Here is a 22,594-nt window from a genome sequence, read left to right on the forward strand (position 1 = left end):
GATGAGGTCTATAAGAGAATCACAATCATATAAATGTCATTAAAGTGTGATAGCCTGGTGAGAATGTCCACTCTTGGAGGATACTGGTTTGAATTTTAATTCTGGGCCCACTACTCATCTTCTATGTAATCTTAAGCAAGTTACTTAACGTCTCTGAACCTCACTCTCCTCATCTGTAAAATGTGACTAATAATACCCACCAGCGGTAGGTTGAAATACACACCCCAAACATGTGCTTAATTTTAATCCACATTCCTGAGGGTGTGAACTCATTTATGAATAGGCTCTTCTAAGATCTTATTTAGGTATGGTCAAACTGAGTAGAATATGCCTTCATCTGTATGACAGCAATTCTTATTGAGAGGAAATTCAAACATAGCCAAAGGAGCCAGAAAACAAGAGTAATGCTAGCTGGAGAAAATCACATCACTGATTAATTTGGGGCACAATAAACACAAGCTCTCCACTTTCTACTGGACCTATACTCCAGCAGACTATTGCTTTACTTGGCCTTGCTTAGAAACTTTCCCCTATCATTCCAGCATCTTCTCCAAACTGGTTCCCCATTCCTCAAACAAAATCAACTAATACAAGTCCTCATTTGTTTTCAAGGAATGACTTGATCCCTACTTCACAGAGAATCCAAACTTTCATCTCAAACCCTCCTTAATATTTTGCCCCTATACTACTATTAACAACCACTAAGATGCAAAAATATCCACACACACCATTACAAAAGAAAATGGACTCTCCACTCTTCCAAACCCCAACACCTACGCTCTGGAGTCTATCCTTTGCTTTATGACTTTGCTCTATGAGATATGCTTTATCTAGAATATCTCCCGTATCCTCAACATTTCTCTTTGCTCTAGTTCATCAATGTCCTGTGTTTCCAGCATTACTTGGAGACAGAGAAGACCATGAAATTCAAATTACCATTAAGTAGAGAAATAAATGTTAAATTTCACTGATGTTCCTTTAACTTCTATAGGGCTGGATGCAGAAAGCAGGAAAGAAGACTACTAAGCTCCATGAAAAAAGGAGAGGGGAGAAGAGGGCATATGCAAAGCACAGAAAAACATCACCCTCAGAAAATGAAATTCAACACTGAAGTACAAAAAAATTCTCAATACAAATCTGAGTCTCAGCTGTTTCAGTACAGAGAAGGGACTTGGAAGCAGGCAGTAACAAAGGTAGCAGCACTGAAGAAATATTCCTTCAGGGGGAGAAGGAAATCAATAGAAAAGAGGAAACGTCCATCAGAGATGTGGAAGGGAAGTAAAAAAAGAAAGTAAAGGAACAATATTAAGGGTTTTGCATGTGTAAAAGAGAATCACGTGATATACAAATTTATCTCTTACTCCCCCCCCCCCCACGCACACACCACCATCATTAGTTCGCCACGCTGATATGGGAAGGGGGCTCTTGAACTAGGAACTAACTGTGTCAACAAACTGCCTAGAAAAGGAAAAATCAAACCAATACCATATGAAGATACTCTAACAAGAAAAATATTTCAGGTAATGAGAATTTCCCACCCCCAAAGCAACTCACAAAACAAAATGAACGGTAACTCAAAACTTCAAACTGAATTGAACAGCATTAAACATTTAACAATATTAGAAAACACAATGCAATAAATCAAATTGAAATCCAAAATTCAAAAACAACATAAGTGAAATTGGAGTCCCAGAGGAAAAAAAAAATAATGAAACAAAAATAATATTTAAAAGTACTCTAGGGCAGGCCATGCTGGCTCAGCAGGCAGAATTCTCACCTGCCATGCTGGAGACCCCTGTTTGATTCCTGTGACTGCCCATACAAAAAAAAAAAAAGGAATCTAAGAAGATTTCTACAAAATAACAAAAAATCCTAAATCTATGGATAGAAATCTCCTCTGATGTAAATAGAAAAAATTAATCCAAAATGATTCTCTCCAATCATTCTAACAAAACTATTGGACTTAAAGATAAAGAAATAAATATTCAGGGTCTCCAGGGTTTTTTGTTTGTTTGTTTTTTGCATGGGCAGGCTCCGGGAATCAAACCAGGGTCTCCTGCATCGCAAGTGAGATGTAATCAGATTTTCAAGAGCAAAATTAGAAATTAAAGCAACAAACAGCATTTTCATAAACACAAGAAAAGAAAGTGTGACCCAAAAATTTTTTATCTGTTAAGTTGTCCTTTAAGTATCAAGACTATAGAACAACAGTGTTGAATATACAAGAACTTAGGGCATACTAGACTCATGGGTCCTTCCTAAGGATCATCTATAAAGTCTGCTTTATTCAACTAAAGATGACAGGAAATTTCAGCAAAAGATTTATTGGTGTGCATTTAATTCATTTAATTATATAACTAAGACTAAAACAAGGTAAGGATGAAGGTGGAAGAAGAGTATGCAAATGTTACATATTCTGGCAAAGTAGGAAGAATACACCTTGAAAACTGGGAGGACGTAAGAGAACTAAAAGGGTATGCATGAAAAGACCAATGGTGATTGCACAGTTAAAAACTGGGAGTCTAATACTGACAAATCAGATTGTTAAGAGGAAGGAGGATAGCATCTTATTAAACGGAGAAATACTAGAGGCATAAAGAATACAGCAAAAAAATCTACTATTGTTACGACACTATTTAACATCGTGCTAACCACATTAGTAAATCCTGCTAGAATAAACAATTAGAGGTTTAAGAATTGGAAAAAAGGAAGTAAACTATTCTATTTATATAAGATATGATGATGTACCTCGAAAATCCTAGAGAATCAGTAAAAGAACTAAATCAAGCAATAGGAAAATTTAGTAACTATTTTGGGGGGGTTGAATTTTGGGTTGAATTGTGCCCCCAAAAAAGATATGCTCAAATTCGAACCCCCAATATCTATGAATGTGAGCATCTTTGGAAATTGGGTCTTTGCAAGTGTAATTAAGATCAAGCCATACTGAGTTAGAGTGAGCCCTAAATCTAATTACTGGTGTGCTTATACAGAGGATGAGATTTGGAGACAGACAGGCAGACACAGAGGGAAGAAGGCCATGAGACTACAGAGGCAGAGACTGGAGTGGCACAGCTACAAGCCAAAGAACCACAAAGATTGTGGCATCCAGCACAAGCAAGGAAGAGGCAAGTAAGAGTCTTTCCTAAGGCCTTCAGAGGAAGCATAACCCTGCTGAAACCTTGATTTCAGACTTCTAGTCTCCAAAACTGTGTAAACACCTGCTGTTTTAAGCCACCAAATAGATGGCATTTTGTTTGGGAAGCTCTAGAAAATTAGTACATATGATAGCAGGATATACTATAACCATAAAATCTAGAGTCTTTAATATGCAAATAGCAATCAATTAGAAGATATAATGGAAGAAAAAACTACATTTATAATAGAAAGAAAGGAAAAAAAAATTCTTACATATAAGCTTACCATTAGTGATGTGGAACCTTTAAACCATGCCTGAAAAACACAAAAGTAGACTTGAACAAACAGAAAAACAATCCTCATTTTGCCTAGAACTTATCAACATCAAGATGTACATCCTATACAAGTTAATTTACAAACTTAATGCAATCCTAATAAAAATACTAGGAGCTGGACAAGTCATTAGTAAAGTTCACATGGAAAATTAACATGCAAGAATATCTACAAAGATGCTGAAGGGAATACCTATGAAAGGGGACTAGTCTCACCAGATTTTTAAACTACAATGCATCTATAATTTTAAAAGAGTGGTAAGACTACAATGCCTCCATAATTTAAAGAGTGACATTGGTACATGCATAGACCAATAGACTACAGCACAAGTGCAGAAATAGACCCAAAACACTTGCAAATTTTCCTGAACAACTGAGCAGCCATTTAGAAAAAAATGAAATTAGATCATAAGTAAAAGTGGATCAATGGCTTAAATGTTTAAAAAATTGAAGCTACTCAAGAATTAAAGTAAAATTTGGATTAAGGGAATGCTGTTCAGGTATAACTAAAAATCCAGAGGCAATAAAAGATGGACACATGTGCCTATATTTTGAGTGTTTTACATAGCAAGAAACACCAGAAGCATCTGCAAGAACGGGATATTTGTATGGAAAAGAATAAAATGTGACCCTCACTGCACAGCATACAAAAAAGAGAGAGAGAGGGAGAGAGAAAAAGAGACAGAAAGGGAGGGATGGAGGGAGAAAGAAAGAGAGAGAAAGAAAGAAAGAAGAAACACCAGAAGCAAAAATCCAAAACAAATAAATTGGGAGAAAATATTTGCAATATATCACAGATGTAGGCTTACGCATATCCCTAATATATAAAGAATATGTGATATTAAGACCTTTTATAAATCAAGGGGCAAAAAGGTGAAAAATCTTATAGAAAATGAACAGAAGAAATAAATAAACAATTCACAGAAAAGATATTAAAATGTCCATTAAGCTTATGCAAAAATGTCCAACTCCACTCATTCTAAAAGAAATATAAATCAAAACCATGAGACTTTATTTCTCACCATCATATTGATGAACATTGAGGGATTTAAAAGAAAAAGCACACCTTTGCAACTTTTATAGTAAAAACTGATTTGGGCAACATTCATCACTGGATGTTGTGTCTGTATTAGTTAATTGTCTCAGCTCCTAATCCACTCCTTTTCACCCTGCTTTGTGATGCTGGATCCACTTTGTAAACATGGCTCTTTTGCCAGCTGCCACATTGTAAGGCTTTTTCAATAGTGGGCGATGGACAGACACTATAATGAGATAGCAGCAGAAGGCACCTTTCTTCCTGTTTTCAGTGCCCCTTCTTTTTTTTTTTTTTTGTTCCTAAGCTTTATTATTTCTATGTTCTGAGATGCTTTGCTCTTTTTTTTTTAATTTTTTTATTAATCAAAAAAAAGAAAAGAAATTAACACAACATTTAGAAATCATTCCATTCTACAAATGCACTCAGTAATTCTTAGTATCATCACATAGATGTATGATCATCATTTCTTAGTACATTTGCATCGATTTAGGAAAAGAACTAGCAAAACAGCAGAAAAAGATATAGAATGTTAATATAGAGAAGAGAATTAAAATAATAATACTAATAATATATATATATATATAAAAAGGAAAAAGAAAAAAAACAAAAACAAAAGATACAAACACACAAACAAACAAACAAAAAACCATATTTCAGGTGCAGCTTCATTCAGTGTTCCAACCTAGTTACATTACACTTAGGTATTATTGTGCTGTCCATTTTTGAGTTTTTGTATCTAGTCCTGTTGCACAGTCTGTATCCCTTCAGCTCCAATTACCCATTATCTTACCCTGTTTATAACTCCCGCTGGTCTCTGTTACCAATGATATATTCCAAGCTGATTCTCGAATGTCGGTTCACATCAGTGGGACCTTACAGTATTTGTCCTTTAGTTTTGGGCTAGACTCACTCAGCATAATGTTCTCTAGGTCTATCCATGTTATTACATGCTTCATAAGTTTAGTCTGTCTTAAAGCTGCATAATATTCCATCGTAGGTATACGCCACAGTTTGTTTAGCCACTCGTCTGTTGATGAACATTTTGGCTGTTTTCATCTCTTTGCAATTGTAGATAGTGCTGCTATAAACACTGGTGTGCAAATGTCCGTCTGTGTCTTTGCCCTTAAGTCCCTTGAGTAGATACCTAGCAGTGGTATTGCTGGGTCGTAATCCATTCTGCCAGTCTATGTCTTTTGATTGGGAAATTCAGTCCATTAACTTTTAGTATTATTACTGTTTGGATAATATTTTCCTCTACCATTTTGGCTTTTGTATTATATATATCATATCTGATTTCCCTTCTTTCTACACTTTACTCCATACCTCTCTCTTCTGTCTTTTCGTATCTGACTCTAGTGCTCCCTTTAGTATCTCTTGCAGAGCTGGTCTCTTGGTCACAAATTCTCTCAGTGACTTTTTGTCTATAAATGTTTTAATTTCTCCTTCATTTTTGAAGGACAATTTTGCTGGATATAGGAGTCTTGGTTGGCAGTTTTTCTCTTTTAGTAATTTAAATATATCATCCCACTGTCTTCTAGCTTCCATGGTTTCTGCTGAGAAATCTACACATAGCCTTATTGGGTTTCCCTTGTATGTGACAGATTGTTTTTCTCTTGCTGCTTTCAAGATCCTCTCTTTCTCTTTGACCTCTGACATTCTAACTAGTAAGTGTCTTGGAGAACGCCTATTTGGGTCTATTCTCTTTGGGGTGCGCTGCACTTCTTGGATCTGCAAATTTAGGTCTTTCATAAGAGTTGGGAAATTTTCAGTGATAATTTCTTCCATTAGTTTTTCTCCTCCTTTTCCCTTCTCTTCTCCTTCTGGGACACCCACAACACGTATGTTTGTGCGCTTCATATTGTCATTCAGTTCCCTGATCCCCTGCTCAAGTTTTTCCATTCTTTTCCCTATAGTTTCTGTTTCTTTTTGGAATTCAGATGTTCCATCCTCCAGTTCACTAATTGTAGCTTCTGTCTCTTTAGATCTACCATTGTAGGTATCCATTGTTTTTTCCATTTTTTCTTCTTTGTCCTTCACTCCCATAAGTTCTGTGATTTGTTTTTTCAGATTTTCTATTTCTTCTTTTTGTTCAGCCCATGTCTTCTTCATGTCCTCCCTCAATTTATTGATTTGGTTTTTGAAGAGTTTTTCCATTTCTGTTCGTATATTCAGCATTAGTTGTCTCAGCTCCTGTATCTCATTTGAACTATTGGTTTGTTCCTTTGACTGGGCCATATCTTCAATTTTCCGAGCGTCATCCATTATTTTCTGCTGGTGTCTGGGCATTTGATCAGATTTCCCTGGGTGTGGGACCCAGCTGGTTGAAAGCTTTTTCTGTGAAATCTCTGGGCTCTGTTTTTCTTTTTCTGCCCAGTAGGTGGCGCTCGTGGCGCTCGTCTGTCTGCACGGCAGTCGGCTGGGAAACCGCGGGTGGAGGCGGGGGTCGCTGGCCGCCGCGGCTTGGGAGAGTGCCGGTCCTAATTGCCCAGCTGGCCCGAAACGCCAAGCGTGACGGGAGGGCCCCGCTATCCAACGTTCCCAGTCAGACCGGGGAGCCACGTGCGTGGAGGGGACCCCAGTCGCCAGCCGCCCCGGCCGGGAAAACGCGCGCCCCTCGGGTATCTCACCGCAGCAGATTCTCCCTGCCCGTTCAGCTGTTCCAGAATGGGGTACGCTGTCTTTTTGGTCTCTGTCGTGGCTCCGGGAGCTGTTTTGTATTGTTTCTATTTCTTTAGTTGCTTTTCTGGAGGAGGAACTAAGACCCGCGCGTCTTACTAAGCCGCCATCTTCTCCGGAAGTTAGTGCCCCTTCTTTTATAATTCAACTTGAAAGCCAGTGAACTGGTGTGTGAAAGGGCCAGTGGCACTCCCCTCATCTGACCTCAGCGGACCAGCTCCAGTCACACTCACCCCACCCAGCAACTGTAGACTTGCTAGATGCAATTGGAAGCTTTCATGACTACTCTGGTCATACCCTCAGGTAACTGTTTACTCACCTGGCAAGCAGTTCCACAGACCAGCTCTAGCTACAGTCTGAGGCCAAACTCAACCCACCCAACAGCCTCTTCTCCAGACAACTCTGGCCACACCCTCTGGTAATACTTTCCCCACCTAGTAGCCACTTCTTTGTGTGCTCTGACCTGCTCCCACTGGCAGGCAGGGCTTCTGTCTGAATTTCAGCATTTTTTTTTTTAACTTTTGACAAGATCAAGGGGAGGAAGGAAGGATCTCCTAAACCCACAGTCCATTCAGAGTGCACACTCTTTCAGCCTGGAAGTAGTAGCTGCTTTTTCCCTCTTCTATACTACTGCATCTCTTAGAGTCCTCTTTAAAGTCTTTTACTAGTTAACAATTCATTCCATTGAAATAAGCCTGTTCAAAGTACTGGTGTGTTCTATCTCTTGACTGGATCCTAACTAATATGGATGCTAAGTCTATGAAGACTGAGTTTGATGAGAAACAGAATATTTACATGGTTACTAAAAATCTACCAGCAAATTACTCATTAACTAAAAAAAGAAAAAATAACAGCTATACAGTGGAAAGACTAGATGACATATTATCTGAGTGAACACAAATAATATTAAGAATAAGGAGCAAATTGACATGACCTGTTCTCCAGATGTGATATCTTAAGAACACATCACCTATGTATACTTCAGCCAAAAATGTAAAACGTGAATCTAATACTGAGGAAATGACAGCGAAACCCAAACTGAGAAATATTCTTTATGATAAACAACTTCTAATCTTCAAACATATTACTATCCTCAAAGACAAAGAAATGCTGAGGATCTATAATAGACACAAGTAGACTAAAAAGACAGCAACTAATGAACCATGCAATCCTGGAGGGTGGTATAAATGACATCATTGTGACAACTGATAAAACAGGACTAAGGATCAGATTAAAGCATTGCATCCTTATAATTTTTCTTTAATTTGATAACTACTGTGTAAGAGAATACCCTTGTTAGAAAATATCACTGAAATATCAAGGGGTAAAGGAACATGATATATGTAAAGTATTCTCCAGTGACACAGAGCATTATGACAACAATAATAGGTTTAGAGAGAGAGAAAGGATGATAAATAAAGAAATCAACAAGACAACAAAGAATGATCCCTAGAATAACAGGAAGATAACCACAAAAGAGACCATCTAAATGGTCATTAAGCAAGTGAAAAGATGTTCAACATCATTCTTCATTCAACAATTGCAAATTAAAACCACAAGGCAGCACCACTACATACCCACCAGAATGACTGAAATGAGCAATACCTAGTGTTGACAAGAGCAACCAGAACTTTCCTACACTGCTGAAGGTATTGTACATTGTACAATTCCCTTGGGAAAATGGCAGTCATATCCTAAAGCCGAACATATGCATGCCCCATTACCCAGAAATTATATTCTGAACTATATCATGCACATTCATATATTCAAAAAAAGACATTACAGGAATGTTACCAACACTATGAAAAATACTCATAATAGGAAACTACTCAACCATCGATTAACACTACAATGGATGAAACATTGTGGTCCATCTATACGGTAGAATGTTATATGGGAATTCATGAGAATGAATGAACCACAACCACAGGCAACAATATTGATGAATCACACAAACAAAATGTTGAGGGAAGAAAAAAAGCAAAACACCCAAATGATGTATGGTTTCACTTATATAAAGTTCAAAACAGGCAAAACTAACTTAATACGTTAGAAGCCAGAATAGAAGTCAGTTTTGGTTGGGATAGATTTGAAGGAGACTTCTGATCATTCCTGATCTTCACTCCCTTGACCAGTCTACCACCTACATATCTCTCAGAGCCATACCTTCTCTGTCAGTCAGGAGTCTATCATTTCTGCATCAGCCTCTGCCTGGTCTCCCAGCCTCTGGGTTCTCCTCCTTTAGTGCTTTCTGCATATAGACTTGTTCAAGCGATTGTTCCAAAATGCAACATTTTTCTGCCCTTTGTTTAAACACTTTACAGATGCCCATTGTCCCATCACTTGAGCTAGATGTATAGAAACCATTGTAAATGTTATCTACTTGCAGACTTCTTCAGCCTCAGCACCCAACTCTCTCTCCTCATTCCCAATCCCATTGCATACAGACATAATTCACCATACAACCACTCCCTGTTCCCTGTATGTCCTCTCTCATATCTCCAGGACTTTTCCTAAGTTATTTCCCCAGAATGGATGAGCACGATCCCCCACACCTCATCATCCACCCAGACTTCGTTGAGAGTCCATCTTTGATTCTTGAATTAGGACTCAGCTCAAGTGTCATGTCACCCAGGAAGCCTCTCCTGACCTGTCTCATTACCTCTTACTACCTAGCCTGGATTAGATGCATCTATTTCTCACAGCCCCTGTGCTTACTGGCAAGGTATTATGTTAACAATCTTAGCAGTCAATATAACTTAAATTGAAAAAAGTTCAAGAACATGGTAAAATGTTCTTCCCCTCCTGGTAATTTAATTCCCAGCTGTTGGAGTTAGAATATCTGTAGTAAAGTATGGATATTTGGGTGAGTTTTTAACTTCCCTTGAAATCATAGTAATAGCTTATATTTAATAAGTAATTTATTTGTGTCAGACATTGTTAAACTATCTTTATCTCATCCTCACAAAAACTCATTAAGGTAAGTAATATTGCATGGATTTTACAGATTTATAAAAACACACTTAAACTTGGGCTTAGTGTAAATGATTTGCTCTAGATGACATGGTTGGTAAGTTGTGGGTCTGGGCTTTAACAAGGCAGCATGACTCCAGAGGCCACTCTTAATCACTACCTTCTCTTGCTTCCAGTAAACAGGCTTTAAATGAAAAACTTGAAGACTTAGAACTTCCCACCATTGACACATCAATTTGAGCTTCTTGAGGTGTGTCACAAGATGCCATGAAATCATGTCATAGCCTATCTGGAATTTAGAGGATGAGCTAAGGCCACCAGACAAATAGGATGCAAATCCTACTAGGAAAAAGGGCTACAGTAACAGCCACAAACTATTTCTCATGACAAGGTTTCCTCTGCATTTTCCCAATGATTTGGATATAGAAGGCCATGGTTGTGTTGGAGGAAAGAAGAGCCAGTTTTTAAAAAATTTGGATATTGTTATCCTTTTGGATCTGTTAAATCTTTGTGAAAGCTCCCCATTCTGTGTCAGCCTTGAAACCTATGGAATGGAAGGCATTATTTAGTCATTAAAATACCACACACATACCCACCCACACACACACACAGTCTTGGAGATTCTGCCAGGCCAGGCCATGTCTTAAATTCTAAAGGTTAGGAGGGTAGAGTCGTGTTTGGCAGAGGCAGGGAGATAGCCCTAATTATCCTCATAATCCCTACAGTCATCACAGGCTTCTCACAGCATGACCATCATTGTCCTGCCCCAAATATATCTTTCCAGCAAGATAAGGAAATACCTGAGATCAGGAGATTGTATTTTAATCATGCCTCAATTTCTAGTGACCCACTGACCATCTCACCTTTCAGATATCCACAGAAACAATTCACTGAAATGCCATCAGTAGATATTAAAGAACAAGAGTTGTACAAGAAAACCCTTGAGTAACTGAGTCCTGTGAGGTGAAATTCCAGGCTACTCAGTCTCCAGAAAATTTCTAGGTTTCCAAGGATTTGAGAGCTAGAGCTCTGACCTTTACTCCATGGTATGGCTCTCTACACTTATATAGGCCAGTCTTGGCTCCTGTAGACCATTCCTTTTGGGTCCCTCCACATAGATAGAGGGACAGGGATCCCCTGCCACCCCAATCTCCTCCAGTAAACCAAGTTGCCAAGGCTTTGTGGTCCTGCTTCCTTACAAGATATTTCTAGGAGAGCTGAGGAGGGGTTTTCTCCCACATCTGGGGATTATGCATCCTTCCTCCACAGTGTCTGTCCCCAGTGGGAATGCCAAGATGGAATTCCCTGAACATTGTCAATAAGAGCTCTATTAGGTAGAAGACCTTGGGGACAGGGCAGGAGAAAGCAACACCCAAGAATGGAGAGAAAGAGTATAAGGACCTGTTTCCTTTTCCAGCCTTCTCTAGGGCTGTAATCAGCCCCTGGGGAGAAGGGAGTGGGACCTGGGCCCATGGTAGAAATGCTAAGAATTGAAGCCTTCATTCTCATTGCCTTTACCTATCAAACCCCTGTGCTCTGACTTATCAGTTAGACCCATGTTTGAGTCACATTTCTATTCCTTACTGAGCTACCTTGGGCAAGTGAAAATACTCCTACATTCCCCAAAAGTAAAATACTCTGGGAAAGTTACTCAGCCTCTTTGATGATAATTAAGAGTTGACCAGATTGGATTGTATGATGTGCAAATAAATCTGTTTAAAAATGAACAATGCTGGAGAAAATGTGGAGGACGAGATGTGTACCTATTCACTGTCAGTAGGCAAGCAGAGTGGTGCAGCTCCTCTGGAGAGCAGTGTGGGATTTCCACAGGAGGCTGGGGGAACCGGGAGTGGGGGCAGGGATTGCCATATGATCCTACAACCTCATTGCTAGGTATCTACTTGGAGGAACTGAGAGTGGAGACACTAATGGACATTTGCACAATGTTACTTATAATGGCAGTGCTTACAATTTGCAGTGGATGAAGGTAGCCTAAGGTACATTGAACCCAAACCTACGTTGACAGAGGAATGACTGAGTGGCTGCAAGAAGGAATGAAGTTGTGAGGCATGCAACTAGGTGAATGAAACTTGAGGACAGTATGTTGAATGAAATGTCAGAAACTAAAGGCAAATGCTATCATGTCTCACTCATGTGGACTAACGATAATATACAAACTCAGAGAATTAAAGTCAAGAAGATGGGTTATCAAGTTGGGACCTATTTATAAAGGTTCCTACACTGTAAACTCTAACAGGAACCATATCTCTTCTGGAGTTGTAACTATTTCTAAATTCTGAGGTATTGAACTACTTGTGTATAACCTGGCCATTCCAGGAAACTTTAGGTATTTATGTAACACCTGAGACTCAGGAGTTAGAGCTCTGAAGCTGTGAAAGTCAGCATTACCCATACAGCAACTGTTTAAAAAGTCAAAAATGTGATCAGACTTTAATTAGAGATAGGAATGAAGCTGATCTGGATAAGACTAAGGTAAATCAAAATACAGGGTAAAGGATGAGGTAGTCTCTATTTTAAAATTCAAACTTCTGTGTGAGACCAAAGGAAGGGATATTTATTTGGTACAAAATTTATATTTTTGGTAGCGCATTAGCTAATTTAATGTGTAGGGCCAATTTATTCAAACACTATAATTACAATGAAACCTTGAATATGGAGTGAGATCTTGTTGGTTTATACAAGTTAGTGTGATGCCCTGATACATCCCAGAGTAATTGGGGCAGAGAATAAAAATGTACTTGCAAAGTCACCTTGGGGGACAGGAGAGAAAGGAGGTAATAATAAACTTCCCCATCTGGGGAATTCCTGAGACTTTCACAAGTTCAGACAACCAATTCATTAGGCTGAGCCCTCGATCTTGGGTTTAGCCCCTATGAAACTTATTCCTGCAAAGGAGAAGCTACGCCTACTTATGATTATGCCTTGATGGTTTGAAAGTACTGTGTACCCCAAAAAGTCATGGTTTAATGCTGATCTAATCTTGTGAGACAGCCATTTCTTCCAATCTTGACTCAATACTGTATACTGTTCCCAGACTCAAGTCCTAAGATTCTAGACATATTAGGACAAGCAAGGGAGAATCCGTGAGGAGGAAGAACTGGAGGCAGTGGCAGCCCTAACAACCTGGGGAGCCTGGAGCCTGGGACTCCCTAATTAGTCCCAAGCTAGGAATGCCTCTGGGAGGGAACTGTGGGAATTACCTCTCATTTGGTAAAACAGGTACTCCAGAAAGTTTTCTGGGTTTGTCCCTGAAGAAGGGAGCTAAAGGGAATAGTAGGCATTGGTAATGATACTAATTATCAAAATCATCTTAGTGGTCCTTGAAGCCTCCTCACAGAACTTTACAGTTTACCAAGTACTTTCCTGTGTGTGTCCTCACATTCGCGGATTTTCCCAGCACTCCTGCGAAGGTGGCGTTTTTGCTGCCATTAGGTAGAGGAGGAGGAGGGGGAGGACGAGGACAGTCATGTTGAAGACGATGATGAGGACAGATACCTACTGGACACCTGTCATCGACCTAGCCCTACAGGAGTCTTGAGTTGGAAGGGCCTTTCAAAGTCAATATGCTCAGCTCCCCCTTTCTCTCCCTTTTTATAGCCAGGAAAAACGGACGCCCAGAAAAGGAAAGTCATTAACCTAAATGAGCACATGTGAAGCTCTCTCTGTAACAGGAGGAGGCAGACAATGAGGAGCCTTTACATCATGTAACGGGGTGGGGCGTGTGTGTGTGTGTGTGTGTGTGTGTGTGTGTGATCATCACACAGGGTAGGGGATGGTCAGGTCCGGCAGCTTGAAAGAGACCAAGATGCCAACACGGAACCTGAGCAGGCACAGGTAGTGGCTGGGTCCCACTGAGAGAACATGGCAGTGAACCTGTACTCGACATCAGTGACCAGTGATAACCTAAGTCGACATGATGTGCTGGCTACATCACCGAGTTTCTGCAGTTGAATTTGACAAAGATTGAAATTGTGCACAGGGACTACCTGTTATTAGTTTATAGACATGCTGTCCCCTGTCTCCACCGCCTTGAAGAAAGTGAAATTCCAAGCCAAGTTAGAACATGAATACATCCAGAACTTCAAAATACTGCCAGTAGGTTTTGAGAGAAATGGGTATTGACAAAATAGTTCCTGTGGACAGATTAATGAAAGGAAAGTTTCAGGGTAATTTTGAATTCGTTCAGTGGTTCAAGAAGTTTTTTGACACAAACTTTGATGGAAAAGACTATCTATGATCCTGTATCTAGGCAATTGGCTCCCTCCCTGTTGCTCCAGCTCTGAATAAACCAAAGAAACCTCTCGGTTCCAGCAGGGCAGCTCCACAGAGGCCCATTTCAACACAGAGAGCTACTGCCAACTCCGAAAGCTGGCCCAGGTGTGGTGACACCTGGAGTGGGTGATGGGAATGATGAAGCTGCTGAAGTGATGCAGCAGGTCAATGTATTGAATGTATTGAAACTTGCCGTCAAAGACTTGGAGAAGAAGAGATTTCTACTTTGGAAAACTAAGGAACATTGAATTGATTTGTCAGGAGAAGGAGGGAGAAAATGACACTGTATTACAGAGGCTTCTGGACATACTCTATGCCAGAGCTTAACTGGAGAAACAAGCAAAGATGAGGATACTGACACAGAGAATCAACATCTCAAGTCTCTCGGGCTCCCCCACACTCCCATGATAAACCCTTGTGCATAAACATCTGCCCTGCGGCTTTACGACCTTACAGCATTCTTAGGATAAGACCCTTTGCCCCAACATTTCCCCTCCCGCGGTTACAATCTTGCAGAACTAAGGCAGTGTTTTCACCAGTGGAAGTTGGCCAAACTTCCAAGGACCCACCGGTGAGAAATTTGCCTAACTCTACCTACAACTCCCTTTAAAACCTCTGCTTGAATCCAGGCAGGCGGGTGTTGCTTCTACGTTGGAGCCGAGCGCAAAGGATATTAAGGAATGACAAGCTAGACAGATGGGATCAGGGGGTCTGAAGCTCAGTGACAACAAGACAACTTTATTCTTAACTAGTTCCTGCTTATATACTGTAGGGTTCATGTGACGAAGAGCATTCATGCACCTGGTGAGAATACATTGTGCTTACTCTAAGATGACTGTAAAGAACCTGGGGCTAAGACAAAACAAACATTCTCTGTCTCCCAGACTGTTCTCCATTAAGCAAATAAGAATCTCCACAGATTACTACTGCCACCACTCTGATACCAGCTGTTCTCAACAAATTCTGCAGGTCTTGTTTTAACCCTTGCTTCTACATTTCCCCCTTTTTATTTTATTAGCCAAGGTGACTTGCCTGTCTTAGGTTGCACTTAAGCTCTGAAGAAAGGGTCTTAACTGTCATTGGCTGCCAGTCAAGCTCTCTGACTTTGATTCAGGAGAGAGCCAGGGGTCTTTACCAGGATTATACTGTTAGTGTGGCTTTACTTAGTGTTGCAGCTTTCTGCTTTGAACATTTGTTGTTTAACGCAGCTGAGGAGGAAGAGAAACAGTATAAACAGCCCCAAACCTAAGCCTATAGTAGTCAAAAAGTGATGTAAATTATACATTTGATCTTCAATAGGAACTAATGCTATTTCTGTATCATTTAATCTAATATTAATTTGTTCATCAATATGAGATTGACTATGCCACAGTTCACTGGCATTTCTATGCCAGTCTCTAACTTAATTCTGTGTCTGTATAGTTTGATGTAATGCAGATCCATCAACCGCAGCCACAATGATAATTCCAATGATTCCAATGACAGCTGCAACAATGAGTCCAGTTAGTCTCTTAGTCCTTTTTAGATATTCCATTGTCAAATGGGTTAGGATTCATGTTTCTGGAGAGGATCGCCAAGGTCTTGATATGTGCACCAGCAGCCAAATACCTCTTCTTCTCCTTGCTGCTTTAATCGTCTTATTTCCTGTAACATAAATGCTTAGAGACAAGTGAATAGAGAATAATTCTTGCAATTCTCAGGAAAACTTTATATAAATTTCTCTGACTAATGTTGTATTTATCATCCCATGGATTTGGTATAATCATCTTCTTTGTATTAAACTCTGATTTAACTTGCCTGTCCATATAGTCTCAGTTATCTCTGAGTTAGAGATGGGAGGCTCCACAGGGGGTGCATCTCTTGCAATTCCATAGGAATCATTAATTATGATAACTGCTCAATCCATATGACATAACTGCCATCCATTCCAACTTTCTTTCCCATCTAATAGGCAAGTATCATTTGATTCTGTAGAGTTTAAAGAAGTATATACATAAAGGTAATTATGAGAATCATTCTTAAACTTAAACCACGTAATTCAAATACTTATTGTTATACACGGTAGTTCATTATCTATGCATATGGGTCTTTCTCTAAAAATGGAAGACATAAATTTGACACCATTCTTCCCTCTTCCTTAAGTAGTTTTGGAAGCCTTGAATCTACTGGACCTGGGAATCTTAAACTAGTATTCAGATATATTGGTAAAGTTGGATCTGTCCATGTTAGGGCCTCCAGCAGAGGTCGGTTAGGAATATAAACCCAATAAGTATAATTATGTCCTATAATGTACATTACCCATTTAGTTATTTTCATCAGAGTCAGCATGTCTGGGTTTTATTCTTTTTGAGGGAATCCAAACCGAGTTTCCATCATCTGTAATGGTAAGAGCTAATCTTCTTCCCCACACCTTTATCATGCCTGGTTTCCATAAATCATCCTTAACATCTTTCCAATAGATTGGCTGCAGCTGTAGTTCTGTTTGAGTCATATCAATTTTTTTCCAAATTACTAAAATGTTTTTCTGCAGGAGTCTGTGATGAATTATCATAAATGTTTTAAAAATTTGAAGTAAATAGTGCTTTTGCTAATTGATCTGTAGGTGTACTTATTTTCACAACATCATCCTCCCTATCATCATCTTCCCCTTTTTGTTACATGAGCATAGAATTTAGTGTCCAGTTTGCTTGTTCAATCATTCCTTGCCCAGAGGGATTATGTGGAATTCCTGTGATATGAGTAATATGAAAAGTAGTACAAAATTTATGAAATTGCTTTCCTGTATAAGCAGGACCATTGTCCGTTTTAATAGATTGAGGGCATCTCATAACAGCAAAAGCATTAAGTAAATGTGATCAAACATGTCAGAAACATTCTCCGGATTTTGCAGTAGCCCAGATGAAATGAGAAAAGGTGTCTATGATAATATGTACGTATTGCATTTTACCAAAATGTGAAATATGAGTTACATCCATTTGCCACAATTCATTTGCCTTTTGACCTCAAGGGGATTAACCCCTGATGCGAATGGGAGTGCACAGCCCTTTACTATTAATATGAGTTAACTTGTGAAATGTTGTGGAATCTTGAAATATCCCCACAAGACAAGCGACCAGAGGAACCATAACTGATTTAATGAATTTTGAATCTTTTCTGGAGCTATTTGCATCCCATATTGAGGTGAAATTTTTGTAATTATGTATCCCAACTTAAGTTATTTATTTACTGTCCTTTTCCCTTGCCTCAGATTCACACTTCTGTATTTCTATTTTAAAGATTTCTTCGGATCTTCTAACATAGTCTCCATATCCTCGTTTTGTCTGTCCTTTCTCTACTTTAATTACTCCAAATATTCCCTCAATCTTTCTATCTTGTTTTTTGAGAAATAGCTCCTTTTTTGAAGAAGCTTTTTTAGCCTCTTTTTCCCAACTAGAGTTACCTTTTCCCTGGCTGTATTTCCTGACTGTGTCATCCTTGTGTTATTAACTATTTCCCTTTACTATTTTCTTCCTAACAATAAAACCTACTTTCTTTATTTTTCCTAAACTCCCTTCTGTTGTTGCCCCATGTGGCCTCTGTATTGTTATGGAAAAATGTTTTCAGCTCAGAACTTTATTCACTCCTTTTCCCTCAATGTCTCTCGTCTCACTATAGGGAGTCTGCCTTAGGCTCTTCTCTGCTTTATCCACAAAGCCTTTTTCTTCAAAATACAAATAACTCTTGAATGTCATCAAAACATTATTTTTGTAATGGCACCCTAACAATGTTTTCAACACACAAACATAAAAACATACTCCTCCAGCCACTTATTATGATTACCCGTTACCCTGATGCTACAAGGAAAATGCCTACTTTACCAATCTGGCTTATGTTACCAATATAACACAGGTCCTCTTCTATTCTGGACACATGTACCTCTAACAGAGACTTTTGCTTGATTCCTTAATATTGTTTTAGAGTCTTCTTCTTTGTACCCACGTTGGGTGCCAGATGTTGCTTCCACGTTGGAGCAGAACGCAAAGGATATTATGGAATGATGAGCAAGACAGATGAGATCAGGGGGTCTGAAGCTCAGTGACAACAAGACAACTTTATTCTTAACTAGTTCCTGCTTATGTACTGTAGGGTTCACGTGACAAAGAGCATGCATGTACCTGGCAAAAATACAGTGTGCTTACTTTAGGAAGACCATAAAGAACCTGGGGCTAAGACAAAACAAACATCTCTCTCTCCCAGACTGTTCTCCATTAAGCAAATAAGAATCTCCACAGATTACTACGGCCACCACTCTGATACCAGCTTTTCTCAACAAATTCTGCAGTTCTTGTTTTAACCCTTGCTCCTACAGGTGGGAGTTGATTTCTTGAGTCAACTCTCCATGCTGCCCCTCTGCTAATGAATCTTCCTTCCCCAACTGCCGATGTCATGTCTCTGTCTCTGCTGTGTGTCTCTGACCTCCACCCAGGCTGTCACTTTCACTCTATGCCAAAGAGGAAGGCTTTGTGATAATCTGATGAACCAGGTCCAGCGGAGTAACGAGAAGAGTATTAGCTGCCTGGACCAGCAGAGCAACAGCTGGATTCTTCACTTAAAATCATGCACTTATATAATTTAGGAATGCCTAGAATGTATAATGATAGTGACTAAATGTACAAATTTTAAAAATGCTTTTGCATGAGGAAGAACAAAGGAATGCCATTACTGCAGGGTGCTGAAAATAGATGGTAGTTAATATTTTAAAATTTTGCCTTCTGTGTGAGACTAGAGCAAGAAATGTTTATTTGGTACAAAATTTATATTTTGATCAGTGCATTTCCTAATAGAACTTATGTAGACAGCTTAACTGAACACCATAAATTCATGGAACCTTGGGTAGGACATGAGATTTTGTTGTTTTGTCCACAGTAATGCCCCTATAAATCCCAGAGTGATTTGAACAGTGAATAAAGGGGTATTTGCAAAGTCCCCTTTGGGGAATGGTGAGAAAGGGGGAAAATTCAACTTCCCCAAGTTGAATTCTTGATATTCTCACAAGCAGTGTGGACAATCAAAGCTATAGGCTGAGCCCCCAATTTTGGGGTTTGTAACCCCACAAAGGATAGATCAAGCCTAATTAAAGTTAGGCCTGGGGGTCACCCCCAGGGGAAACTCTTTTGTTGCTCAGATGTGGCCTCTATCTCCAGTCAATGCAACAAGCAACCTCACCACCCTCCCGCTATCTATGTGGGACATGAATCCCAGAGGTATGGACCTTCCTGATAACGTGGGACAGAAATCCTAGAATAAGCTGAGACTCAGCAACAGGGGATTGAGAAAACCTTCTTCTCTAAAAGGGGGAAGAGTGAAATGAGACAAAGTGGAGTGTCAATGGCTGAGAGATTCCAAATAGAGTCAAGAGGTTATCCTGGAGGTTGTTCTTGCACATTAAATAGATATCATCTTGTTAGTCAAAATGTGGTGGAGAGGCTGGAGGGAACAGCCTGAAAATGTGGAGCTGTGTTCCAGTGGTCATGTTTCTTGAAGATGATTGTATAATGATATAGCTTTCACAATGTGACTGTGTGATTGTGAAAAACTTGTGTCTGATGCTCCTTTTATCTGCCTTATTGACAGATGAGTAAAACATATGGAACAAAGATGAATACTAGGCAGACCAAATGTTAAAATAAATATAGAGTTGGGCGGGCCATGGTGGCTCAGCAGGTAAGAGTGCTTGCCTGCCATGCCTGAGGACCCGGGTTTGATTCCCGGTGCCTGCCCATGTAAAAAAAAATAATAAAATAAAATAGATAAATAAATATAGAGTGAAATCCTGGTGATCGGTAGAAGGGTGGGGAGCATGGTATGTATGAATTTTTTTCTGTTCTCTTTTTATTTCTTTTTCTGAATAGATGCAAATGTTCTAAGAAATGATCATGATGATGAATATGCAAGTATATGATGATATTGTGAATTACTGATTGTATATGTAGGATGGAATGATCAAAAGGTATGAATGTTTGTGTTTGTTTACTGTTTTATTTTTCTTGGTATTTTAAAAAAATTTTTTTAATTAACACAAAAATCATGTGCTTAGCTATAAAATACTCCCTTTCATTATTCTTAGAGGACTCACTGGTCTCTCTTCATAATCAAAAAGAATCTCTTGTTGGCGACAGTGGCCTCTGCTGATGGCTAGTCTGCATCAGTCTGTTCTGATGTGCAGGGCACAGGCTCCTTCCTGGGGGGTACAGGGCCCCTCAGGGGTGATGTTCTGGCGTGCACCATCATGGCGGATCACAAGGATCTCATCCATAATATGTCTTTCCACTTCCACGGGCTGCGGATGGTGACCTGCTCCAGGGACCAGAGCGTCAAGGTCTGGCATAAAAGTGAAAGTGGAGATTGGCATTGGACTGCTAATGGGAAGACAGTGGATCTGTGTGGTATGTGACGTGGGCCCACCCTGAGTTTGGACAGGTTTTAACTTCCAATTCCTTTGATGGAACAGTGGCTGTTTGGGAAGAAATAGTAGGAGAATCGAATGATAAACTGCAAGGACAGAGTCACTGAGTATTGAATAATATCATTAATATAAACCAATTCTACAAAGAGAACAACTTCAGTGGCTAGGAGAACATGAGTTTCTGCGATGTGACATTTGCCCCCCAAGCATATGGGTCTTATGTTAGCAACCTGTTCAGCAGATCATATCATGAGAATATATGAGGCACCAGATGTTATGAACTTCAGTCAGTGGTCCCTGAAGCACAGTGTGTCACATACACTAAGCTGTAGTTGTATTTGCTGGAACTCTTTAAGCTCCTGTGCTCATTCTCCCATGATAGCTGCAGGAAGTGATAACAGTTGTCATAGTCAGGTTCATGGGTCAACTTGGCCAAATTGTGGTACCTGTTTGTCTGGTGGGGCAAGTGCTGGCCTGTCTGTTGCAATGAGGATATTTCATAGAATTAGATCATGATCACATCAGCTGCATCCACAGCTGATTCCATTTGTAATCAACCAAAGGGGAGGGTCTTCTGCAATCAGTGATGCTTAATGTAATCACAGAAAACCTTTTAAGGAGGATTCAGAAGAGACAGGCTCTATTCCTGCTTCGGTGGCAAGCCTCTCCTGTGGAGTTTGTCCATCGGAATCATCGTCTTCACAGCCTGCCCTGTGGATTTTGGACTCTGCATTCCCTCATTCACCTGAGACACTTTTATAAATTTTATATTTGTGAGTGTTCCCTGTTGATTCTGTTTCTCTAGAGAACCCTAATACATCTTGGTACCAGGAGTGGTTCTTAAGAAACAAAATCTTAAAATGGGTTTTTATGAATGGTTTTCTACTCTGACTGGACTCATAGACACTAAGGACTCTAGTTCTGGTAATCAGAATGACACTCCCAATCCATGGACTGAGTTGGCAAAAGAGTTGTCAAAATATCACCATTCAATTCTCCTAATGCTTGGCTTGTATGAAGCCAGGCTCTGGAGGATAATGTTTTTGACACCTTTACAGAATTTTGTAGAAATAAGAAGTATAGAGATGTTGGTTGGTTGTTGTTAGATACACTGGCTACATTAATGAGTGAAAGGGATGGGCTTAAGGCTTCAAATGAGAAGCTTAAGCACCGTCTGACAGATGTAGAAGTTTCCATGAGTATCCTGAAGGAAAATCTTATTTCCTGTAGCCGTAGACTTGAGATCTCTGAAAATTAGACTCAGAATCTTATTATTAGAGTAGCAACTTTACAATGTAAGCTGAGATCTCAATCTTGCATGGTGTATGCTGTTAAAGTGAGGGCATGGATTGGAAAGGAGTGGGACCCTGAAAAATGGGATGGTGGCATATGGATTGAAAATGATGTCAGGGGTGAGGTTGAAACCCTAGATCATGCTGAGTCTTCTGTAGATAACCCTATAATAGTTGGCCTTAGGACATATCTACTCCACCTCCAGCCTGCCTTGAGGAATTGGCCAACCAATCTCCTCCTGAAAGGATTAGCTCTAGAGTGATTAATTCTGTTTCACCAATGAAACTGCAAATGAAGGCCCTGAAGCAAATGGCTTGGAAGATATTTCTAATTCTTTTCATGACCCACCCCCACCACCCCTCATTTCTTCCAGACTTATCTGGACAAATGTCCCAGCAGGCCCTTAAAGGT

General features: G+C 39.7%; 2 pseudogenes; both read left to right on the top strand.

Annotated features, from left to right (window-relative positions):
- The first annotated feature begins 14,034 nt into the window (after positions 1 to 14,034).
- LOC143663305 (microtubule-associated protein RP/EB family member 1 pseudogene) lies at positions 14,035 to 14,836 on the top strand (annotated as a pseudogene).
- A 404-nt stretch (positions 14,837 to 15,240) lies between these two features.
- The window catches only part of LOC143658121 (nucleoporin SEH1-like), a 36,732-nt pseudogene continuing 29,378 nt past the window's right edge, over positions 15,241 to 22,594 (top strand).

This window comes from Tamandua tetradactyla, chromosome 2 (genome assembly GCF_023851605.1).
Source record: "Tamandua tetradactyla isolate mTamTet1 chromosome 2, mTamTet1.pri, whole genome shotgun sequence".
Lineage (NCBI taxonomy): Eukaryota > Metazoa > Chordata > Mammalia > Pilosa > Myrmecophagidae > Tamandua > Tamandua tetradactyla.